Here is a 24218-nt window from a genome sequence, read left to right as displayed (position 1 = left end):
TTACCAGTGTGTGAGCAACCGAGTGACCTCTGGAAATGAAGTGTTTCTTCCGGGTAATTTCCTAATGTGTGTCACAGACATACACTTTATGATGATTGGAGTCCCTTAAAACCATTTTTACTTAAAAAATAGAAGTTAGGAAATATAACTGTGCTGTTCACTGAACCAATGTGTATTTAGCACACATGTAATGCCCTTGGTTGGAGTTTCATTCTTTTTTCTTTAAAAAAAAATATAAATTTTTTATTGATTTTTTTTTTTTTTTTACAGAGAGGAAGGAAGAAGGATAGAGAGTTAGAAACATCGATGAGAGAGAAACATTGATCATCTGCCACCTGCACACTCCCCACTGGGGATGTGCCCACAACCAAGGTACATGCCTTTAACCAGAATCAAACCTGGGACCTTTCAGTCCACAGGCCGACACCCTATCCACTAAACCAAACGGGTTTTGGCATGGAGCTTCATTCTTATTTGAGTTCTGTATATTAGGGTTTCTAAATTCTTTTCTTTCTAGCCAGTCCTTCTATAGCTTACACTTCCAGTAGTGGTTATGTTCATTTTGCCTTTCCGTTAGAGCTTAAAGGGACCAGGACAGGACGTGGGGCAAGCCCTTTGGAGAGTGAAAATCCCGGTCCACATTGTAGGCCTTCGAATTGCTGTCATCCCTAGTGTATTTGACTCTTTTGCCTGTTAGGCTGCTTTCTAGTTGTGATGGACTAAGAAATCAACTTTTTGTCTGTCTACTCACTGCTTAGCACTTCCCAGCTTCTTTAAGTTTTCCTGGGACAGGAAGGAATCCATGAATGAAGTGTGCTCTCTGCATATCTTTTCTCCTCACTGCATGCCCCGCCAGTCAGGGCAGACCAAAAGAAAGGGCTTCAGCATAGATACAGTTCTACAACTCGAGACTCTAGTTTCTTGCAGGTTTGGGTTCAGTTTCCCAGATGTTACACACCAATGGGAGATGATGGGCATGTTACATATCCTCTATGAGCTTGGTTCTCTCATCCCTAAAGTGGGGATGATAAGAGTACACCTCCTTGTATCGAATGAGGTGATACAGGGAAATCTGATAAGTATCACATAGAGAGCAGGTACTTAAATGCTGGTAATACACAAGTTATTGGGCAATATCAGGGATGTTGAGCTTTAAATCAGCCCTGGACTTGTATTCAAAAAATTTACTTAAGATACAAGAAAAAAAAAAAAAAGTGTGGTTGGTCTAGATAACTTGATCTCCCAACCAACTTATTTTTAATAGAGGCCTTCATAGACATTAATACCTTAACTAAAATTTGTAATAGGTCTATTTAGTCAATCTTCATCCAGCTAATGGGAACCCATAGGGTTATGAGACCACGCTCATACAGGTGTACTGGTCTGCTACCAAGTGCCCTGCATCCTTCTGAATGGCATCAAGTACGTGCTTTGTGATTGACAGCCCGCATTTCTATGCATGAAAGAAGATCGGTCTTCAATAACAATAGTTTAAAAATATAATTATGATGCTAATTCACATGTGTCAAACACAAGGCCCGCGGGCCAAATCCAGCCCGCTAGGCCTTGCAATGTGGCCCGCACCGCGCTGTCATCACTGCACTCCGCGTTGTCATCACTGTCATCAATGTCATCACTATGACATTGTCAGTTTATGACTGTTCAGTAAACCATTCGGCCCGCGATTTAGGCTGGATTTTAGATTTTGGCCCCTTCTCTGATTGAGTTCGACACCCCTACGCTAATTAAAGCAAATATATTTTACTGGTGGCTACTGAATCTCAGATTTTGTGTTGGATTTGTATGAACTGACTCATCTAATGCTACATGCTACTGGGTCCTTGTACTGTATTATAATTGGGGAAACCAGGGCAGTGAAAGATGAATTGCCTCCTGGGACATAGCAAAGGTCATTGAAGCCAAGTTGTCTAGTTAGAGAGTCTATGCTCAATCAATAGCTTCTGTTTGATTTCCCTTTTTTCATATTTTCATTTTTTTTTACAAGTTGGAGAACTTCAAGAGATGCTCTAGTGATAGGACTTCATATTCCTTGAGCGCATACTACATCCTGGGCTTTTTGGTGCTGTTATTATACTTGTTCTCCATTTCATTGCAAGAAAAGTTCTGAGAGGGGAGGAAGGAAGCGTACGGTGTAAGTATCAGATCAGGAAACAGAGGCTCTGAGAAGCTGGATGACCTAAAGTTAAATGGCTCCATGGAGGTCTCTAGCTCCATCCCAAACACATTCTATTTTTTACCACAGATATCCCCAAGCATCTAATCAGCACAGGCCTTGGAAAGATGTGTGGATTGTGCAAAGACATCTTGCAAAGGTTTGATGCCTTGTGATTGGAGAGCATCTGGCCATAAGCTATTTTAATTGTGTTGACTCTACAAACCCCAGAATGAAAATATTTTCTTCCGAAAGAAAAATAGCATTTCCAGCCAGAGTCAAGCCCTGCAAATCACAGCACCCTTTCAAGCTTCTCCAAAGTCTACATGGATTCCTTGATGTTTCTGGTAGGAAATGTCCCCGCCACTGACATCCTATTGCATGAAAGAAGACAACCGTGGTAAAAGGGACTTTCCCAAATGTGACTCCAAGAGGCCGTTGAGATGTTTCCAGGTTCTAAAATAGTCACTTCCATCCCTGTCCTGCAGGGTAATTGTAGCGTCGCCATTATTCTGGGGCTAGCCGTGATCCAGAGCTGTGCGTGCACTACTCTGCACTGGAAGGGACTCGCCTCAGCCTGACAGAGTCCCTTCACATGGATGTGAGGATTTGCACAGGTATCTGAGTAGCTTCCCAGTCCAGCCTTCCCCTAAACATCCCTGAATGGCCGGGGGCAGGTCAAGAGGAAGGGGAGTTAAGGAGTTAACCTTCAAAAGAGAACAGAAGCTATTCGATAGAGCAAATGGAATGTTTTGTGCATGAGGCAGAAGTTATGCTCTTAATTTTTTCTCCAGGTTTGGGTGTGTATTTATAGGCTTTTAGGAGTGGAGGGTTTTGTGTAGACAGATTCCTCTCTTAAAGGAGAAAAGAAAAACATTCTCCCCCACCCCATGTCTTTTTAAGGCTGCAGTTGAATTCATGCTCACCTTCCAAGGTCAGGAAGAGTGATGTTTTTCTAATTGTCTGAAGTCAGGTCTGCACACTTCCTTGACAATGTTCCTCCTTCCTGTCGGGGATGGGTCCCTGGGGCCAGGCACGCAGCAGGCTCCAGCCTAGTGTGCCAACACAGAAGTCAGGAGCCACAGTGTCTTCCATACATGGATCTGGGGCATGGGATTCAGACTTCTCAACTGGGACGTGACTGGAAACCAGTAGAAGCCCCAGCACACTGAACACATGTGCTCTCTTCCTCTCTGCATTGATGTCTGAGAGTCCTCCAGTTAGTAGCCTGGTCATTCGAAGTGCCTTGGCCAACACCAGAGCCAATGCACAAAGGATGTGGAGTTAGCCAAAGTGTGTTGTCACCACTAAGAGCATAGCTGAGTGTTTCTCAGACTTTATCTCAAGTTAAGCACAACCACCTTCCAGGATAGAAATACTGCTATACAGCTTAAAGGAGAAAAGAAAAACATTCTCCCCCACCCCATGTCTTTTTAAGGCTGCAGTTGAATTCATGCTCACCTTCCAAGGTCAGGAAGAGTGATGTTTTTCTAATTGTCTGAAGTCAGGTCTGCACACTTCCTTGACAATGTTCCTCCTTCCTGTCGGGGATGGGTCCCTGGGGCCAGGCACGCAGCAGGCTCCAGCCTAGTGTGCCAACACAGAAGTCAGGAGCCACAGTGTCTTCCATACATGGATCTGGGGCATGGGATTCAGACTTCTCAACTGGGACGTGACTGGAAACCAGTAGAAGCCCCAGCACACTGAACACATGTGCTCTCTTCCTCTCTGCATTGATGTCTGAGAGTCCTCCAGTTAGTAGCCTGGTCATTCGAAGTGCCTTGGCCAACACCAGAGCCAATGCACAAAGGATGTGGAGTTAGCCAAAGTGTGTTGTCACCACTAAGAGCATAGCTGAGTGTTTCTCAGACTTTATCTCAAGTTAAGCACAACCACCTTCCAGGATAGAAATACTGCTATTATTTCTATTTTACAGGTAAGGAAACCAAGGTTTAGAGAAAAAGAAACTTGTCTACGGTTATGCTCAGTGTTTTCTTGGTTTGCATACTGACTGGAAATACAGCGTGTGACAAGGATTTGAGTGAATGTGGCTTATTTGGGATATTCAGAAAATACCAGTAAAGTCATGGGGAAAATAGACACAAGGGCTGGCTCTAATAAGAATGTGATATCAAGCCAGTTGGAGAACAGAATGCCACCCTGCGAGGAAGCCTGGAAATAGTGTATAACGTATGCCTCGGAGTTATCCCTTCTAGAGCATGAGGGAGCTGGAGAGTTTTTTATACCGAATTCTGTTGATCATTGACAAAGGGTAGGGTGTTTTTTTTTGGAGAAAGCCCCCAGGCAGAAAGATCCAGATACTGGTAGTTAGAAGCCAGCCAGTTTGCATGAAGCGGTGATCCCAAATAATATGAGCTGGGAATAAAGTGTCTACCACATACATCAAATGGCAGAGCCATTTTTAGTTATCTCTTGCTGTAGAATAAACTACCCTACAACTTGGCAGCTTAAAACAACAACCATTATATGTATTTATGTTATGGGTCTGCAATGTGGGCTGAGTTCAGCTGGACTGTTCTGCCTGGCTCACCTGGGGTCACTCATGTGGTGGTACCAGTCTGGTAGCTTATCTGGGAGCTGCTTATTCTAGGGAGACCTCCGCTGGGACAGCACCTCCCTGTTCTGTCTGGCCTCATCCACCAGCAGCTAGACCAAGACTCAGCTAACTTTTGTGTAAAGGCTCAGGCAGGAAGTATTTTTGGTTTTGTGGGGCATTTAGTCCCTGGTGCAGCTATTCCACGTTGTTGTTATAATGTGAAGGCAGTCATAGATGCTACATTCACAAATGGGCATGACTGCTTTCCAGTAAAAGTTGATTTACAGAAGCAGGTGGTAGGGTGGATTTGGCCCATGAGCCCAACTCTACTGGTCCCTGAGCTCAACCAAACTTCATCACATGGAGCTGAGAGTTCCAGAGAGTTTAGGTAGAAGCTATCAGGCCTCTTGAGACCTAGGCCTGAAAGTCACATGTGTCCCTTCTGTTATATTCCATTGCTCAAAGCAAGTCATCAGCCCAGCCCAGTCAGGGCAATAGACTACCTTCTGATGGAAGGCTCTACAGCATCCTATCACAAAGTGAGGTGCATTCAAAGATTGGAGAAAATTTTATGTCCATCTCTGCCAACAGTCTATTCTTTAATTCCAGAGTCTTCTAAACTAGTACACACTCTACTTGCTATCTATATTGTCTCATGTAACTTGTTGGGGAATGAGGTCAGGAGGCTAGGCAAATCCTGACAGTTTTATACCATATTCAGTCCAAAATTGGAACAAGGTCTTTGCTGCTCCAGAGTATTAGCCTCTAGTATATAAATAACAAGCATAGCTGTGTTCCAATAAAACTTTATTTACAAAAACAGTCAGCAGGCTGGATTTAGCCAGTTCACCATGGTTTGCCAACTTGGCATATACAACAGCTATGACTGAACACTGATGTAATATGGTGTGTGGACAGTTCAAACATCTTTAGGAGCATTACTGTTAGCAATCAAATTTTTTCAAAATGGTGATGAGTACCATTTGGCAAAGTTCTGAAGAAAACAAAGCACAATCCTGTCTTCATCTACATAGTAGTTACTTTCCTAGGGGATTCAGTGTATAATATCTCCTAGCTCCCCAAACTTTTGCATTTTTCATAACCTTAGATAATTACTTATACACAGGTTTCTCCTCTACATGAATGTCCTGTGGGATAGTTAAAAGACAGAATTATTTTTTGTTGCAAGGACTGAAACAGACATGAAGAAATTTGGCCTCCCTGGCTGCTGTCCACTAATGACTCCTGTGCTCCTTAGGCTTTGTAACCACCAGAAATTACCCACCTCCCCTTCACTCTATCTCATCCTCACCAATTTCTTCAGTGAGTACAGTACCAGTCACTATTGACAACCTCAGTACTAGTAGTCTGCTCAGACTGCGATACAGAATACCAGAGCCTATATGGCTTAAACAGCAAAAATTTATTTCCTAGCCGAAACCGGTTTGGCTCAGTGGATAGAGTGTTGGTCTGCGGACTGGAAGGTTCCAGGTTCGATTCCGGTTAAGGGCATGTACATTGGTTGTGGGCATGTCCCCAGTAGGGGGCATGCAGGAGGCAGCTGGTTGATGTTTCTCTCTCATCGACGTTTCTAGCTCTCTGTCCCTCTCCCTTTCTCTCTGTGAAGAATCAATAAAATATATATTTTTTAAAAAAATTATTTCCTCACTCGTCTGGAGGCTGGAAGTTCAAGAGATAATTTCTCCTGAGGCCTCTCTCCTTGGCTTGCAGGCAGCCACCTTCTTGCTGTGTCTCACATGGCCTTCCCTCTTCTTTTAAGGACATCAGACTTATTGGATTAGGGCCCCACTCTATGACCTCATGTAACCTTAATTATTTCCTTAAAAGTCCTACCTCCAAATGTAGTCACATTGGTGGTTAGGATTTTAATATATGAGTTTTGAGGAGACACACAATTCAGTTCATAACACTGTTTCACTGCTACTGCCTAGCTCAATCTTTTCATCCTACCCTTTCTTCAGGGCTTATGGGAAGTTCTCTCCTCAACACAGCCTTTTCAGTACAGGGAAATGGGAAGTTGTTTCAAGAATTATCGCTCCCTTTTAATTGTGATGTGGTGTCTCATTGCATGAAGATGCCATGATTTATCCATTTCTCTTGTGATGGACACTAACTTTTTTGTAATTTTTCTTATTAAAAACTTCTGTTCGTGTCATTTTGGGTACAGGTGTGACAGTTTCTCTGGAGAGCTGGGAAAAGAAATCCAACAACAGTGAGTTAGTGGCGTCAGAGGTTCCTCTTCCTAAAATCACAATAGCCTGGAGGCAGGCATTCCAAGGCTGCATGGCAGATAAGCGGATATCAGGTTTGGTCCCTCTCTCTGCTCTGCTGTCCTGAGAGGATACACTTTTATCCTCAGGTTTGCTGTTTCACGGTCACAAAATAGTTACAGCAACTCCAGGCATTGTGTCATGTTACAGTCAGGAAGAAGGGAAAGGAACAAAAGTACAAGAAAGCCATCTGGTCATATTGTCTCTGTAAACACATTTCCTAGGAGCCTCACTTAATGATTTTCACTTACACCCAATTGGCCAGAACAGGATCATGTGGTTCAACCCTCAGCCAATTGGGAGAGAATTTCTGGATGGTGTGGGGCTGTGGAAGGGGGTTGGCTCAGTTGATCAGTTGAACCTGCCATACTGCCCAGGGAATTATGGCCAGGCCCTAGGATGTTGCACATCTTTAATACTCCTAGGTGTTGTCAAAGTGATTTCCAAAGTGATTGAACCAATTTATAGTCTTGCCAACAAAGTATGAAAGGTCAAATATCAAAGAATTATTATGAAGCTACTATATGCACAAAACTGGATCAGGTCACTTATGAAAAAGCAACTAGAGAAACAAAAAACAAAAATTAATACTCCCAGAGTTTTAAGCAATGTGACTAGAGCTTACAGTACACTTTCAGACAGGCCTATTGGGTTCCCTACTCTTCCACCTCCAGGCTGGTGATTCTAAGTTTTTCTGGGCCTCAGTTTCCTCATCTGTAAAATGGCAATAAAAGTAGCATCTATTTCAGAGATGTTTTAATGATTAGAAGAGAAAGTATCTATGAATACCTAGCATAGTCCCAGCTACAGAGGGAGGCTGCAATTAATGTTTCCTACTGATTATAACATCATTACCTAGAGATTATATGTTACTTGCATGTTGACCATATTTATGGAAAAATGGGTCCAAATATTTAAAATGGGACCATTCTGGAAAATGTGGAATGATTTCTAATGATTTAATGTAAAGACTTACATGTCGAACCATGGGCTTCACGTCATCTCTCTTTTTTAGAGCATGCTCTTTTAGGAAGTAGAACATGTTTCAAAACATGAGCCTCAAAGAACAAAATAAATAAATAAATAAATAAATAAATAAATAAATAAATAAATAGACTAATTGAGACCAAATTTTTATTATTAAAGCCATATTTTACTCTTCAATTTATAGATATAATCATTGAGTTTTTCTTTCTTTTTTTTTTTTTGTCTTTAAGCCCTCAGTGAGCCTCGAATTATTTTTTCTTTGTGATATTTAACAGCAAGTGCTAAGATATGAGTAATATGAAAAAGTGAGAAACCAATGAATAGTATTAATAGATTTTTATGAGGAAAAGTTTAAGAAGCTGAAGTTATTAAATTCCAAAGAGGAAAAGCTGAAGGGAAATGTCATAATTATAATTCAGTCTCCAAGCATTCCCTTCGAGGGAACCAGAGGAAGTGGAATGAGTTTAAATGACTGGAGGAGGGACTAGAGGTCCCTGTAGGAAAGACTGTTCCAGTAGTAAGCACTGTTAAGCCGCCTCTGGGTTTCCAAATTATTGAGTGGCCTGAGAAAATAGACTGGGTATTACCTTTCTGCAATTGTTCAGGTCATGAAACATTTGGTCTTCGAATTATCATTATACAAGTTCAAACTGTAAAAGAAATGGCATGCTTTGTAGTTCTCCTGACACCATGTCTACTGACATGTCTAATTACATGTCAGGCACAAGGCAAGACTCGGGATGTGGAAGATTGCCTAGTGGACTAGCCCCTGTCCTCATGGAGCCTACAAGCATTACATTACAAAACTATGAGGGATGCTGCACTGAATCCTGACAGAGGGGCTGGGCATGGTAGTCCGGGAGGGCCTGTGGAGGAAGTGCAGCCAAAGCTGAAATCTGATGGATGAGCCGAAGTCAATTGGGTGAAACTGGAGGCCTGTAGGAGGTGGGTGATTAGAGGTGGGAAAGGAAAGGGAAGGGACAGAAGATACTTCATTCTCTTCTGGGGAGAGTGAACCTGGGCAATGGGCTCAAATGGAGAAATGCAGGGCCTGAGCCACAGTTTACTGTAACCATGTTAGTGCTTCTCTATTATTTTTCTTGTTGTCTTAATCATGACATCATCGTTTTATTTTAAAACTTGTTGAGAGGCTCTGAGAAAGAGCCCTGGTGGAACAAACCTCTCCTCTATTTTCTTCTTAGCTACATGGCTTAAAAAATCAAGGAGAGGGTCCTGACTGGTGTAACACAGTTGGTTGGAGATTCATCCCACACACCTCAAGGCTGTGGGTTCCATACCAGTCTGGCATTAGTTGCCAGGGAGGCAACTAATCAATGTTTCTCTCTCACATTGATGTTTTTCTCTCTTCCTCCTCCTCTGTCTAAAATCAATAAGCATGTCCTCAGGTGAGTATTAAAAAAAAAAAAAATCAGAGTGGTATAGGGCGGGAGGAAGAGTAGGGAGGGAGACAAGCAGGACCCTGGCGGCTAAATGAACCCACCTCTCCTGCTTTCCTGTTTCAGGAGTTTTTTAAAGAACCAACTGGGAGGTTCATGTCAGACATCACTGGGTTTGTGGCTGTGAACTACACCCACATACTGGATATGGACAAGAGACACATGCTCTGGAGTTCAGGTGCCTGCTTTCAGTGGAGAATGACTGGCAGTGTGACCTTGGGCAAGTAAGTATACCTCTCTGGACCTCAACATACCCATCTGTACAATAGGATTACAACAGCCCTTTCTCATTGAATTGCTGTGAGTGTTAAGTGAGTTAAGGTATAGAAAATGCCTGGTATGGTATAATAAATAAATGGTGAGCAATGACCATCATTATTGCTTATTTTATATAGAACCTGAGGTAGGAATCAATAATAATAATAGTTTTCATTGACTAAGCATTTATTCTTCTACAGTCTTTGTGTTTTGCCTTTATTATCTCACTTAATATTCTCAAGCACCTCCTTTTGCAGACAAAAGGCCTCAGAGAAGGTTGGGAAGCTATCCAACACCAGGGGTGAGGTGGCCATTGCACCAAACCCAATCTTTCACACTTCGATGAGGAATATTGGATCCTGGTTCATTTTACTTTCTACCCAAAGTGCCTTGTTACCTTTAGAGCTGTGCTGGTAGACCTTTGTAGACCTTTCTAGAACTGTGTGTTCAGTCTGGAAGTACGGTTGGTTCTTTAAAAACCTCCCAGCAGTTATATTAATAAACATGGCTCAGATAAGTACCAGGGAATTGGCCACCATAACCAAAGAACAGTCAGAGGAAAAATACCCAAAGAATTTGTGTCCTAACATCAATAAGCAGGCCTGGGCACACGGTGAGTGTGACTTGTTTCCAGGGACATAGATGGTGACAGAGCTGAGGACAACTGTGTATTCTCAGTCTTTAGCTGCTCACACGGGGGACCAGCAGTCCTGCTTCTGACAAGCAGAATGGACAGATCTCACAACCTCTGTGAGACCACAGGCCCAGGAGCTAAGCAAGTACAAGTGCACAGGTTTGCCGCTCCTACCAGGTTGTGCCGTGGTCTTCGTCACTGCCAGTGAGATGAACATCACCACATGTTCTAGCTTCTCTGGACCCATTTCACTTGTCTGTGAGAGTGTGATATGGATACTTACATCCCCAGCCCCTTGAGGACTTTTTCTAATATTAATTGAAATAAAGAGCACAGCACCCGTAATACCGTAGATTGCAATTGGTTAGCACCCAACATTAGCGATCACTCTTTAGGCTTAGACACAGCATATTTAATGCTCTGTTTTTGGACAGAGTACATCACTTTCCCAAAGGATCTTGGAGAATGTACTCTGATGCAAAAGAAAAGTGTAAAAAAGAAGAATTTCTGAAAAGGCAGAGACATTGTTAAGAAGGCTAGTGGGAAGCCATGGGCTGCGCTTGGGATGCAGCTTCCGGTATCTCTCCCTGTAGACTGTGGTACCCAAGTGTTAAAGGAGCCTGAAATTTGGGGGGAACATGATAGTACTGGGAGGTGAGAGAAGAAGACTTCTTAGATGGGGAATAGGGTGGTCCTGTCTCTCCTTCCAGACCTAGATTAACAATGACTTAATTCCAGAAATATTGTCAGCAAGTAAAATAAATAGACTAATCAGTGTGGACAATTTGTATGTTAATGTATCTAGGCATTGTTTCTAGTCTGACCCTTAAATATACGTTTAATCAATCTAGATGGATGAGTCATCCTGTTCTTAATTAATCTTTTCAGACATTTATAGAGAAAAGGCAAAGTCTTTACAAAGGTCTTATAAATGTGTTTAACTTTAGGATGGATTTTTATTTATGTGCATAGCACGGGCAGCCGTTACTTGGAAATGATGGCTTATTTTGAATGTTCTCAGACCTTCAAAATGTTTTACTTCCACCCTTGAGGAGGGACTCAGGGGTGAGTTGAAAGGAAACACATGATGGCCATTTTCCATGGCACGAGCTGGCTAACCTTTCCGAGTATACATGTTTGTTTGGATTTTATAGCATTGCAAGCAGAGAACGGGAGCAAGATATGGTGTCTTCGCTCTTCCGGAGGCTTGGTTGGGAAATGGTGTCACATCAGAGATTTGTCTTAGTTGGGATGACCCTGACTCAGTCCTTTGCCACAGAAATCATCACTATTACAAAAGCGCTTCCCTGGGTCCTAAAAGCTCCAGCTCTTACAACAAACACCAAAGGGTGCCCAACTGCACTTGTTGTCATGGGCTTTTGTTGTGTCAGACATTGCTGGGGGTCAATCGTCTGCTTGGGACTCTGGAGTTCATTTCTGGTGCTATTTGCTGTAGGGATTTCACTTACATTGAAGTCAGTTCCTCTAAGACAGCGTTTTTCAACCGCTGTTCGCGGCACACTAGTGTGCCGCGAGATGTTGCCTGGTGTGCCGTAGGTGCAGACAAGACAAGAATTTTATAATTTTTCACTATTTTCTTTACTTAATATTTCATAATAAAGTAATTATAAAATACTTTCTTTGTGTTTATTTGATTCCTATTCAAGAGAATTACTTTATATATAGTCAATATAGGCACAGAGTTAAATTTTTTAACATTTTCTAATGGTGGTGTGCCTCGTGATTTTTTTCATGAAACAAGTGTGCCTTTGCCCAAAAAAGGTTGAAAAACACTGCTCTAAGACACCAGGCTCTGCATGTATATTGCAGAGAATGGCATTATCACTGATTCATCCACAGCCTCTTGTCCACCAGCATTTTGTGCTCCAGGGTCAATTATTTTTTCTACTTCTGTGGTCCAGCTTTTAGCTTGTGGCATTCATGTGTATTGAGCATCTATGTTGCAGGAGCCTTTGGGCTAGGTGTTGAGAATGCAGTAGTACATACTATATGTTTAGAATAATCAGAATTCCAGATATTGATAAGTGTCATTTAAAAAAAATTAAACAAGGTGCTGAGATAAAAATGGCATATTTGAGAGGCAGAGATAAGTCCAGTATGGCTGGGAGTGGACAAGGTAAGGAGCAGGTTGAAATGCAGCCAAGAGATGTGGGCAGGGGCCAGATCACAGAGGGTGTCAAAGGTATAATAAGGTATTGGATTTTACTTGAACTTCAGTGGGAAGCCATGGGAGGGTTTTAAGCAGGGGACTGTCATGATCTATAATAATTTAGGCTTTAGGGAGATCTCTTTGGCAGTTGTGTAGAGCCTTGCTATTCAGAGCCTGGTCTAGTGGTGGGCCAGCAGTGTGAGCATCATCTGGGAGCTTGTTAGAAGAGTCTTGAGCCCTACCCAAGTCTTATGAAGCAGGATCTGCTCTTTTAACAAGATCTATGTTTGAGGGCAAGGAAAAGTCATCTCACAAGGTCCCCAACCTCACTCACTGTCTTCTGAGGTATAGAAGGTAAATCCTAGATCTTAAAGGGCCAACCAAACTTACTTTCAAATTCCACTTCTGATTGAACCATTAACATAACTTTTTATTTGTTCACTTATTTCTCTAGTTCTTAGGTAACTCTCCTTTCCTTTCATCCATTAGTTGACTTTTTTTTTTTTTTTTTTTGGTGTTTCCACTCATCTATTGGTTCTGTAATTCCCCAGCCCTTAAGAGATGACCACTATTTCCATCATAAATGAAGTGGCAGTTGTATAAACTTCCTATATCTTAATAGAAAGATAACTGGATCCTGTTACAAGGTTGGTATAAGGTTGACATTCATATTTATAGACTAGCCATTATTACTATTGGGTCTAATGCTATTGGCATGTATGTAAGTTAGGATTAGGTTTCCCTTTAACAAGTAAACTTATAACAAAGGCTTATACATAGAAATGTATTCTTTCTTATTTCAAAATCTGGAGGTAGGCAGTTATTATGGAGTTACTAGAGGCCTGGTGCATGAAATTTGTATATGGGGGAGTGTCCCCTCAGCCCAGCCTGCACCCTCTCCAATCCTTAACTCCTCAGGGGATGTCAGACATCCCTCTCACAATCCAGGACCACTGACTCCTTGCTGCTCACCTGCCTGCCTGCCTGATCGCCCCTAACAGCCTCTCCTGCTGGCCTGGTCACCCCCAACTGCCCCCTCCCCCGCCGCCAGCCTGGTCACCCCTCACTGCCCCTCTCTGCCAGCCTGGCCACTCCTCACTACTCCTCTGATGGCCTGGTAACCTCCAACTGCCACCCCCCCCCCCCCCCCCGTGGGCCTGATCACCCCACAAAGCCTGTTGTTCAGTCCTTTGGTCGTCCCTCACTAATCCCCCTGCTGACCTAGTCGCCCCATCCATGCAGCCTGTTCGGTCATTCATTCAGTTGCAATGGTTGCTCAGGTTTTTATTATTATAGATTATGTAAGTTTTATTTCATGAAGACCTCAGGGATCCAGACTTGTTCTTTTTATTATTATTATTATTATTATTATTATTATCATTATTTTAAATTTTAAAATATATTTTTATTGATTTTTTTACAGAGAGGAAGAGAGAGGGATAGAGAGTTAGAAACATCAATGAGAGAGAATCATTGATCAGCTGCCTCTTGCACATCCCAACTGGGGATGTGCCCTCACCCAGGGTATATGCCCTTGACTGGAATTGAACTTGGGACCTTTAAGTCCGCAGGCCGACGCTCTATCCACTGAGCCAAATCTGTTTCGGCAGACTTGTTCTATCTTATTGTTCCACTGTGTTTGGCCTTTATTGACAAGGTTGCCTCATGGTTCAAGATGGCAGCTTTACCTTCAGCCAACATATTAAATTCCAGCCATCAGGAAAGAAGGAATAAAAATGATGGTGCAAAGGAAGCACAGCAGCAGACTTTTCAAGAAGATTCCTCTCACAGAGTATTGGCCAGAATTTAGACAAATAGCACTAACTTTGAAAAGTACAGTCATTGTTTCGGGTGGCTAGATACCCAGCTTAAAATCAGCAATCTCTTACTATAGAGAAAGGGAAAGCAAGTATTAGGGAACAGCTAGCAGTTCCTAACACAGCATGTTTCAGGAATGTAATTTGACAGATCTAAATATATAGTGGTACCTCCCCACTAAATTTAATCTAGGCTGAATATTTTGCACCATCATCTCATTATGGTGTTTTGTAATTCTTTCCACTTTTCTTTTCAAAGAAAAAGAGGTGTCTGATTTAGCAAGAATGCATTTCTGAATTCAAAGTTGAAATGTGAAGATAATCCCCACCCACTTGAAATAGGATAAAAGAAAATCCCCTGATAGCGGGAAATAGGCAAAGTTCTATTAGCACATGTATCTTTTCCTGAGCTTGGTATTTATGCAACAAAGGAATTGGAGATAATCCACCCCTCATCCTAAAGTCAGTTCCTGACTCAGCAGTTGCAGGTGCTGTTGTTACCACCAAGGCAATGAAAAGGGTGCAAACAAACATGGGACATTCAGAGGACTCTTCCCCTTAATTTAAAAATTTAGGTCTGGAAAGAATATGTTTAAAATTTTCAGTGTACTGGCTGAAATTTTTCAGGGAGGACAGGCTGTGGAATCACCTAGGCCAGAGCTGAGCAATGAGCTGGTTACTTTTGAGCAAATAATTGCTGATCTCAGAACACATGCTAGTTAACTGGAGATAAATTACCATCAGTGAAGGGTTCATTTAAAAGTTAAATGAGAAATTGTATGTAAAGCTCTTAGCACAAAGCTTGTTCCATTGTAAATATATATATAAAAAAAAAAAATGGGTATTACAACTTCAGCCCAGATTACAGATTAAAAAAGAAGAAAGATATCTAGCTGTCCTGGCTCAGGCTTCAGACTTTTCTAAAATCTCTCAAACAAGAAACAGCTGGTGTCAGCATGCCCCATACCTATCAATAAGAAGCCTAAGACCTGGCACTAGCACCAGCCTGCCTCGTTCACAGCTTGGCCTCACCTGGGCAGTCCAAGCCCAATACAAGTAGCAGCCATCTATAAATTGCCCTGTAGTTCCAGTGGTCCCAGGCAGTGGCTGACTTTGCACCTCCTAGGAGGCCCCAGAGCCAGTGCACCTGGTAGACAGCTTCAGACTGATTACAACTCTACAAATCCACAAGTGACAAACTCAAAGGACAAACTCAATGAGCACCAAAGCACTTCTGAAGCAAGTCCTGCTCCATAAGGGTGTCCCCTGAATAGCTCTTCCACTGTAGTTGTAGCTGGTCCTCACAGCCAGTTGGCCTAGAGGTCAACCAACATCAATCCAGGCTCAACTACAATGAGACTATGCACATAGCCCACACAGGACGGCACCTAGAAAGCCCACATTAGATGACCATAGAGGCTGAGCCACTGGGCCCTACAGCCCAGGGCATCTACTATACAAATTCTAGGAGACATAGCAGTTTTACCTAACACATAGAAACAAATACAGAGAAGCAGCCAAAATGCAGACACCAAGAAACATGTTACAGATGAAAGAAATGAAAGTAAGCAAAATACTGGATACAGAGTTCAAAACAATGGTTATAAGGTTGCTCAAGGACATTAATGAGAGCTTCAAGGAACTCAGTGAGATTTTTAAGGATCTTAGTGAGAATTTCAAAGACATGAAAAAAAGACCAGTCAGAAATTGAACATACACTAACTAAAATAAAGAATGATTTACAGGGATTCAACAGTAAAGTAGAGGATTCTGAGAATCAAATCAACAATTTGGAATATGAGGCAGCAAAAAACACCCAACCAGAAGAGCAAAATGAAAAGAAGAATAAAAAAAAAAAAAAAAAAAAAAAAATGAGGATAGTATAAGGAGTCTCTGGGACAACTTCAAATGACAACATTCACATTATGGGAGTGCCAGAAGAAGAAGAAGAGAGTGCAAGATATTGAAAACCTATTTGAAGAAATAATGACAGAAAACTCCTGCCTGGTGAAAGAAATAGACTTACAAGTCCAGGGAGAACAGAGAGTTCCAAACAGGAGGAACCAAAGAGATCCACACCAAGACACATTGTAATTAAAATGCCAAGAGTAAAAGACAAAGAAAAAATCTTAAATGAAGCAAGAGAAAAGTGGTTAGTTGTCTATAAGGAATGTCCATACAAATGTCAACTGATATCTCAAAAGAAACTTTGCAGGCCTGAAGGGAATGCCAAGAAATATTCAAAGTGATGAATAGCAAGGTCCTACAACAAAGATTATTCTACCCAGCAAAGCTATCATTTAGAATTGAAGGTCAGATAAAGAGCTTCAGAGACAAGAAAAAGCTGAAAGAGTTCATCACCACCAAACCAATATTGAATGAGATGTTGAAAGGTATTTTTTAAAAAGAGGAGGAGGAGAAGAAAGAGGAACAAGAAGACATAAAAATATGAAAAATAAAATAGCAATAAATACATATCTATCAATAATTGAATCTAAAAATCAAAATAAACAAAACAAGGAATCTAATGAAAACCAAAACAAAACCGATGAATAAAATAGAACCAGATGCATGAAAACATGGAATAGACTGACAAATCTCAGAGGAAAGGGAGGTGGGGCAGGAAGAGATGAACCAAAGATCTTATATGCATATATGCATTACCTATGGACACAGACAATAGGGTAGTGAAGCCTGGGGCAGGGTGGAAATTGAGTGGAGGGGGGCAATATGGAGACTTCTATAAAACTCTCAATCATAAAGATTTAAATATATATATGAAATATATTTTAAGGTGTTTTTTTAATATTCTTCTTTCATATTCATATTTGTTTATTCACTTATTGGTCCATCCATTATTTCAATACTTATTTGACTCCTACTTTGTACCAGATCCTAGTAGGTACTATTTTCTAGAGAGGGCAGGAAACCAAAACAAATAAAACAGCCCCTGTGCTAAAGGAGCTTACTGCTTAGTGGAAGAGAAAGGAACTAAACAAAATAATTATGTTCCAGTGAGAAAAACTAAAAAGTATAAAGTATTATTAAAATGAGAAGAGCCCTGGCTGGTTTGGCTCAGTTGTTTGAGTGTCACCCTGTGCACCAAAAAATCATCAGTTCAGTTCCCAATATGGACACATACCAAGGCTGTGGGTTTGATCCCCAGTTGCGGCTGCGTGTGGGAGGCAACCTGTAGATGTTTCTCTCTCATATTGATGTTCTTCTCTCTCTCTCTTCCTCTCCCTCCCCCTCTCTCTAAAATCAACACACACACACACACACACACACACACACACATTTTAATGAGAAGAGAGAATTACAGTCATGATTTCTTAATTTTTGTTTTTAAGTTAAGGATAGTAGTGAAAAGGGGACCCATACATGAAGAGGAGAAAGTAAGTGTTTCCTGCCATGCTTCACATCTACCTGGGCGATTTGTAAAAACACAAATTCCGAGTCTCCATCTCTGTAATTTCTGCTTTGTGAGGGCAGGTGTGGGTCTTAGGAATTTTCATTTCTGATGAGTTCCTAGGTGCTGCTGCTGCAGGGACTAACAGTACTTTGAGAACCACTGTACACTGATGATCCTGTTAAACAATTTGAGGTAGAAATAAGGATTTTCCCCAAACTTACCATGTTCCTTTCTGACAATCTGACCCTGTCTAGACAGCATGATCAGTCCTAACCAGGAGAGCAAGCCCATGATCACTTTTTATGTGTCTATACCCAAGTTTTTTCTTAATCATGCCTATATGAAAAGCTTAAAATACTCCCACCTTCCTTAAGCAATTGGAAACTCTCTCTGCCCTCAATGTCCACAGACTGAAGAGCTCACTCTGGGAGCTAGCTCCCAGGGAGCCTCGTGGTTGTCCTGGAGCATTGGATGAGCAGCATGGTTTACAGGTGCCTGGCACTTGCTAATGGCTCTTCCAGCATTGTGCCATTTAACCCTCATGCCACGCCTACCTCTGGAAGGGAACAGCCTGGGAAGAGGCTAAGGAGCTTCCCTCTTCACTGAGCAAGAATCCAGGCTGGCTAATCTGGCCCCAGGCCTACATCTCGGCTGCCCAGTGGTACCATCTATTAGGTGAAACCCCACGAGAGAAGTAAACTGTGGTGTCTTCACACACACCCCCTAAAGAAAACAATGGAAGGGCTGATTCCTGAGCACCTATTAATCAGACAGAAGCAAAAATCCCTTCCACAGCACATTGCTGTTCATGCCCGCGTTGCTGGAGAGAATTTACACCATCCATTATTTTGATGGGTGCTGGAGGGAGGATAAGGATGAGATCAGCCCCAAGTGGATCCAGAAATTATTGGCAAATACAGCTGTGGAGGGTGTGTTTTGTACTTTCTTCAACCTTTCACTGAAGATAAATAGCATGACAGTAAGCAGCTATCTGTTTGGATATGCAGCCCCAAATAAAAAGTCTTACAATGGGGAAAATGAAGACGAGCAGGAGGAGAGGAAGAAGATAAAGGCGAGTGCCTCACCTCTCCCTCCTCAGACAACAGCCAATAGGGTGTCATATTTCTAGCTCACGAAATGACTGCCACTCAAGCTATTTTTAAACTTCTGACCCCAGGTTTGTTTCCAGGCAATGAAAAAGCAACCCAAGGTTTGTCTGTATGTACTGATAAAAGGTAATTTTTTTTGTTTGTTTTTACTTCCAGGTAGCTATAGAGCATGGGAATGAGCTAACACTGAAGAGTGTCCATAAATAGCTGGGCTGGGATGACAAGAGCGTGGTGGGCTTTTGCCATGTTTGTGTGTGTAGATTTGCTCCTCAACCTGCCAGGCAGCTTCATGTGGGTTAGGGCCTGACTCCCATGTCCTTTGTATTTATTATTTTAGAATCACTGGCCCCAATAACTCTTCCCATTCAACATCGGTTTCCAGTAAAATGGCAGAGGCCCCTTAAATCTGTCTGCAGTTTTAGAACAAACTGGCCCAAAGCCTTCATAATAACCATGGGTGGGCATTTGTTGAAGGGTTCACTGTCATGTTTATTTACTTAGTTCAAAGGTAGGAGGTTCCCTGACAGCTCTGGGAATGAATGCAGATGCTATGATGATCAGCAGTTGAGAGCCAGTGCAAGCTAAATGGTTGGGCTTGGAGGAAGCTGGCTGGAACCATAACTCAGCCAAGGTCACTGTGGAATGCTATTATTATTTCATTAGCATTATCATCATCACAGTTATTTCCCAAATTACCCATTAGTGGGTCCAATGTATCTTCACGTTGTAACTAAGACATAGATCACTTCTCTTCTCTCAGCAGTAACTAGAAAGGTCCTAGGCAGAGGTCAACCTGCCAGCTCTAAATCTAACCTTGATCTTCTCCAGTGTTTGCTCTGCTTTTGTTTATGTGTCTGCATAGGATTTGCCTTTAAACTTTTTCTCATGGAATGCAAAGCCGCAATTTGTATTATTATGTATTCAGGTATTCATAGCTTTTATATTCATGGATAGAGGTTTAAAAAACATTTTCCAGTATTATTTTGATATAGAATCTATGTGTGCTTGGCTCATAAAAGATGCAGTAAATGATAGTTGAATTAAGTTGTCTCATTTCTAAATAGCTCTAAGTACCTCAGTAAATACAGAATGAAAGAATAAAATGAAACAACTGAATGTTAGGTTATCATTTTAAAGATGAAGAAGCAGGTATGAAGAGATAGTGTGACTTGTCCAAGGTCACAGAGTCAGAGCTATGGGGATTGGATTCAGGACACACTATCCCAATATGAGGCTTTGCCTGCCACAACCTTCATTTATAACCACAAATATTTATAAGGGTATCATATTTTCCTTAAAAATCATATGTTGTCCAAAATTCAACATGATGAAATTTGAACTCCTGGTCCTTCAGATATGACCTTATTTGGAGAGAGGGTCTTAATAGAGACACTCAAATTAAAATGAGGTCATTGGGGTGGACCCTAATCCATTATGACTGGCGTTCTTTCAAAAGGGAATTTGAACACAGAGATGCACCTAAGGGAAGATTATATGAACAGACAAAGGAAGAAGGTGGCCATTTACAAGCCAATGAGAGAGGCCTGGACCAGGTCCTTCCTCACAGCTTCAGAAGAAACCAGTCTTGCCAACACATTATTTTTGATATTTATTTTGATTAAGCCACCCAGCCTGTGGTACTTCATTACAGCAGCCCTAGCAGACTAAAACAAATGTTGGTATTAGTTTCTGAGGGTTGTTGTAACAAACAAACAAACAAACAAACAAACAAGCTGTGGCCTGGGTGGCTTACACAACAGAAGTTACTGTCTCAGTTCTGGAAACTAGAAGTCCAGAATTAGATGTCAGCAGGGTTAGTTCCTTCTGAGGGCTAAGGGGGAAGGATAGGTTCCAGGGTTCTCTTCTGGGCTTGTTGATGGCCATATTCATGTTTAATGCTGTCCTCAGAATCTTAGTGTCTTTTCCCTTTGTAGGTTATGAAATAAGGAAAACTATTCTTCCTTCCTTAGGCAAATAACAAGGCAATATTAGGACTTTTCAGGTTGGCCTCTCTACTTCCACAAAATTTTATTTACTGTATAAAGTTCACAAGAGCATTTTTATTCCTTCTCGCCCTGTCTCCATACTTTACCTTCTTTCCTTTCTCACTCCTGAGCTGACTCCAGGTCCCTTTCATTCAATTGCTTTTCCCCACGTCCACTTCCTGTATGTTCATCTCAGAAATGTAATGTCTTAACATTCATTTGTCAGCTCACAGTTCTGTAGATCAGAAGTCTCAGGTCCTCCACCTGAGTCTCACAAGGCTGAGATTAAAGGTGTCAGCCAGACCAGAGTCTTATCTGAAGACTCTTGGAAGAATCTAGTTCCAACGTCATTCCAGAATCATTTCTTGCATCTGTGAGACGAACCTTTTCCTGCTGGTTGTCATGTGGGGATTTGCTGTCAGCTGCTGGAGGCCATTCCCAGGTCCCTTCCCCTCAACCCCATCCAACTTCAAAGCCGGCAACAGAATATCCTTTTCATACTTTGAATATCTCTGATTTTTCCCTTCAGCCACTGGCTGGAGAAAACTCTCTGATTTTAATGAACTCAAGTAATTGGGTTAGGCCCATCCAGATAATCTCCCTCTTTCAAGGCCAACTGATTAGTAACCTTAATCACATCAACAAAATCCCATTTACTGTGTAATCATGAGACTAACATTAGGGAGTGAATGAAAGTCACCTTAGAACTTTCCTACCACACCCTGCTACTCAATCTAAGGAAAAACAGTGGATAAGAGACAAAAATCAATAGTTTTACCCATTTGCTGGCAGTGGGGGGCATTAGAATTAGCTGGCATTTGAAACCTAAGGACAAAGTTAGAAAAAAAAATGTTCATGTGAGGAAGGCCATGTTCTTTGATCCATATTATTTATTAATCATAATTGTAAGAGTAGCTGTTATTTATTAAGGGCCTATTATGAGTTAGCCACTTTGAAGGAGGCAGTGTTGGCATTATTTTGAGTTTTAACAATGATTCTCCAAAATGAATTGCATCAAAGCGAAAACAAATACTGAGAAGCTTAATAACTTGCACAGGTGCTAGTAACAGAGACAAAATTCAAACCCATGTCTAGACAGTGCAAGGCCTGTGTTCTTTTGAGAACCACATGCTTCCTCCTTGCCAGGAAATCCCATGACCTTGCATGGATTTTCTCTGTAGAGGACAGCATCATAAATGCAACCTGCCTGATGAAGTGATTTTCTGATAAAATTAAGGCGATTCCATAGATGCCACCATGAAGCAGGTATCTTAGAATCTGAAACTTGGGAAGATTAAGCTGTTTTATAAAAGTATGCTGAAGTTAAGAAGGCTAATGGATGGTGAAGGCAAAATAAAATAGGATTATGGTAAAAAAGGGAGATTCAGAGTAGCATTCTGGGTTGATATTTCTCCATTTCCCTGGGGCGGGGGGGGGGGGGGAGGAGGGGTAGAGAATGACCCAGTGTTTAACTAGGAAAGACTTCAAAATACAAAAGTGTAATTAAACAAACTATCCTCAGGCTTGACAGCAACGCTCTTTTTAATGTTTAACTCCCCTGCTCAGACTCACATCTATTATTTGGTACCTATTTTTCAAGTAAGAGGCTTTGTCTAGAAAATTAAACTTTGTTCTGGTGTAAGATGCTTTCCTCCCTTCCTTATTAAATCATTCAGCCAATCAATAAACACTTAGTGAGCACTGACTATATTCCAGGTATTTATTAGACATGGAAGATAGGCTATCATTTGTGCCTTCTAAAGCTTCATCATTTTATACTAGAGGCCCAGCACACGAAATTTGTGCATGGGGGAGTGTCCCTCAGCCCAGCCTACACCCTCTCCAATCAGGACCCCCAGTGGGACTGGGCCTAAATGGGCAGTTCGACATCGCTCTCAGAATCCAGGACTACTGGCTCCCAACTACTTACCTACCTGCCTGATTGCCTCTAACCACTTCTGCCTACCAGCCTGATCACTCCCTAATCACTCCTCTGCCAGCCTGATCGACATCAAACTGCTCCCCTGCTGCCCAATTGCCCCTAACTTCCCACCCCTGCCAGCCTGGTCACCCCTAACTGCCCACCCCTGCCAGCCTGATCGCCTCAAGTGCCCTCTCCTGCAGGCTTGGTCACCCCCAACTACCCTCCCCTAAAGGCCTGGTCACCTCCAGCTGCCCTTCCCTGCTAGCCTGATCACCCACAACTGCTCTCCCCTGCTGGCCATTTTATGGTAGCCATCTTGTGTCCACATGGGGCAGCCATCTTTCACCATATAGGGGCGACCATCTTGTGTGTTGGAGTGACAGTCAATTTGCATATTACTCGTTTATTAGACAGGATTATTTCACCAGGTTACACACAAACCAAGAAAAGAAGATCTAGTTGACTAGAGGTAACATTTAGAAATACTAGTGGGACCAGTGGAAACTGGACAGGTTGAATTTGAAGAATAGTCTTTGAGAATTGTTTCTAAAGTCTAATCCAATGCTGTCCAACAAAACTTTCTATGATGAAATAAATGTTCCAGGCCTGCACTATCCAGTATAGTAGCCAGTGGCCACATATGGCTATTGGGGCTTAAGATGTGACTACCGTGTTTCCCCGAAAATAAAACATCCTCCGAAAATAAGACCTACTTACAGGTTTCCTTCTGAGTGAAATATAAGGCATTCCCCCGAAAATAAGGCCCCCCCTAGGCTCTGTCTCAGAATGAAAATTAATTTACCGTAAACTGGTCGCTAGAGCCGCTCCGACTGGAGTCTAGCAACCAGTGACGTTACTCAGAGTCCTGACGTCACTGCTGTGTGGAGGCGGAGCGGAGGTCAGAGTAAGTGGTGAGCGCAGGGCAGGAGAGAGGAGGAGACTTTTGCAGATGCGTGTAGAAGAACAGGAGGATTAGAGCGAACTGGACACGACGAAGGTCTGCCTCTGGTGACACTACCTGATGCTTGTGCTGGTCTGCCTCTGGTGACACTACCTGATGCTCGTGACCACCCTCATGATGACTGAAGGTTCTCAGTCAGTGGCAGACCCTGCTCCAGCCCAGATCCAGGCACCAGCAAGCCCAGTGACAGTCCCCAGACAGGCCCCAGGGGGTAAATGTCTGATAAAGGGGTAGGGGGAATGTCTGGTGAAGGTGTTCAGTGGCACAGGAAAATCAAAATGGGTTACTAAAATGGTAATCCCCCCTATGATTCTCCTGTGCCATTTTTATTCCCCCCTCTGATCCCCCCTGTGTCATTTTAAGTGACCCCCTCCCCCCACCTTGATACCCCAATTCCTTTTTTTTACCCCTAGAAATAAGTGCAAAAAGAAAAAGCTACTCCGTGGAGTATAAGAAAGGAATTGTGGAAGACTCTTGGGTCCA

At 42.2% G+C, this 24218-nt stretch overlaps 1 long non-coding RNA gene across 3 annotated transcripts in view; it reads left to right on the top strand.

Moving 5' to 3' along the window:
* LOC311631947 overlaps nucleotides 1–24218 on the top strand; it is a 270208-nt gene that overhangs the window by 36978 nt on the left and 209012 nt on the right. For all 3 annotated transcript variants that reach the window (XR_014796672.1, XR_014796673.1, XR_014796674.1), the window contains exon 2: nucleotides 9532–9689. This is a non-coding gene — a long non-coding RNA (uncharacterized lncRNA). The remainder of the gene's footprint in view (nucleotides 1–9531; nucleotides 9690–24218) is intronic.

Source organism: Pipistrellus hanaki, assembly GCF_964339955.1.
Source record: "Pipistrellus hanaki genome assembly, chromosome: 13".
Classification (NCBI taxonomy): Eukaryota; Metazoa; Chordata; class Mammalia; order Chiroptera; family Vespertilionidae; genus Pipistrellus; species Pipistrellus hanaki.
The sequence above is the reverse complement of the archived record's forward strand: the minus strand, read 5'-3'. Positions and strand labels throughout refer to the sequence as shown.